Source organism: Nannospalax galili, unplaced genomic scaffold (assembly GCF_000622305.1).
Source record: "Nannospalax galili isolate Female #2095 unplaced genomic scaffold, S.galili_v1.0 scaffold263, whole genome shotgun sequence".
Taxonomy (NCBI): domain Eukaryota; kingdom Metazoa; phylum Chordata; class Mammalia; order Rodentia; family Spalacidae; genus Nannospalax; species Nannospalax galili.
Window position 1 is genome coordinate 2,536,223 of NW_008350402.1, and position 1,627 is coordinate 2,537,849.

The 1,627-nt window shown below is 51.9% G+C and overlaps 1 protein-coding gene across 4 annotated transcripts in view; it reads left to right on the forward strand.

Moving 5' to 3' along the window:
* Positions 1-1,627, forward strand: part of Gne (glucosamine (UDP-N-acetyl)-2-epimerase/N-acetylmannosamine kinase) — a 64,724-nt gene that overhangs the window by 17,912 nt on the left and 45,185 nt on the right. Inside the window, exon 1 of one of the 4 annotated variants that reach the window (XM_008847714.3) lies at positions 7-41. The exons of 1 other annotated variant lie outside the window; for it this stretch is intronic. The gene's annotated coding sequence lies outside the window, so the exon portion shown is untranslated. Of the gene's footprint in view, positions 1-6; positions 42-430; positions 555-1,627 lie in introns of those variants that run through there. 2 more of the 4 variants (XM_029570742.1, XM_017801813.2) reach the window with 2 other exon arrangements.

Here is a 1,627-nt window from a genome sequence, read left to right on the forward strand (position 1 = left end):
TGGCTGAGGCGCGGAAGCGGCTCCGGAGGGAGCTAGACTGGGTGAGAGCCACGCGTTAGCCTGCCAGGTCCAGACAGCTCCCCGCTCCGGAGTCAATCTTCCGGTCTCCCGGACGGCCAGCCGCAACTCCGCTCCGCCCGTGCTCGCGGCTCGAACCCCGACCGGGGCCTCTCGGGTGTCCGCGCGCCTGCGCAGCGAGGCCCCCTTCAGGACCCGGGAGCTGTCAGGCGGAGCGGGCGGGCGAAGCAGAGGCAGGCCTAGCCGGGCTCCATCCCCTCCTGGCTGGCAGTGGACCGCGGGTAGCGCGGGCCTGCGGGGAAAGACGTGTCCCAGGGCGGAGGCGTGAGAGAGCGAGTGCCGAGAGCTGCGGGCCCCATCTGCCGGGGGAAGAAAGGGTTTGCATGGAAAGATGCTCTGAGCCTCCTTGAGGCCCGGCTTCCATCCAAGTTCGGTAGCGTTGATACCCACCCCATCCACCCCCCCGACACACACACCGGCCCTGAACCGGCTGGTAAAATGGTCAGAGCACAGCTTCGCGCCTCGGGAAGCCTCAGGTGCGGTGGGGTGCCGCGTAGTAGTGAACTTAACGGTCTAGCCCAGCCGTGGGAGGTCTGGAATTATAGCTGGGACGTGGGGCACTGAGAACTCTGTGCGGCCCTTCTCTTTATTTCTCAGAGTTCCATCTGCCCGGGGTGAAAGGAAGGTGTGTCTCATGATGTGTAACAGGAAAGCTTGCACTAGTGTTTTTGGAATGTAGACACAGGCAAAGTGGGTGTGAAGCAATGACTTAGAGCAGGAAGAGCATCCAGATCTCGGTTGATTTTTGGTTCTGTCAATCATTAATCATTTAATTGTGACCTAGGGCAAGTGAATTACTTTTTCTGTACATCAGTGCCAGTGTCTGTAAAATGGAGCAAATGAGGTTAGGTGGAGAGGATGATTTTTAGTTGGTCCTAATAAAACTGTTAGCACAGTGCTAGATGAAAGTGCTTTTGTTTCCCCTGTTCAGTGACTGGCTTGCCCAAGTATTAAGTTGACTACCTAAAAGAATGATAAAGGTCTCTAAAACTCACAGTTGAGTAGTACGTTAAAAAGGTTGTTGTTGTTGTTGTTGTTGTTGTTGTTTTTCCCTGCAAAGGGCTAATCACCTTTGGCAGTATTTATAATGGGCTGAAAGTGGTGTAAGACTTGCCATTTCCTGGAGCTAGGGAGATGATGGCTCAGTGGGTAGTGTTTGCTGCTCCATGTATGGGGATCTGAGTTTGGGTCCCTGGAACACATGTCAATAGTGGGAGTGTCCTCTGATCACTTTAATCCACTGAGCCATCAAAAAACTTGGATTTTGGGATATTTTGGGTCTTGAACTTTTGGATTGGGGTACACAAATATAAACATAATTACATCATTGACTGATTTTAATTTTTGTCTAGGATTCCACTGTGAAGAAACAAGCTTTGTTTTCATTGCACTTTGTGAAACTTACATTTTCTAATGTAGTTTAAGTCCGTTTTGTCACATTATTCATCCTATACAGATGATGAGGACTCTGGTCGCCATCCTAGCATAAAAATGTGTCTTTGGCTGGGCGTGGTGGTGCATGCCTGTAGTCCCAGCACTTGGGAGGCAG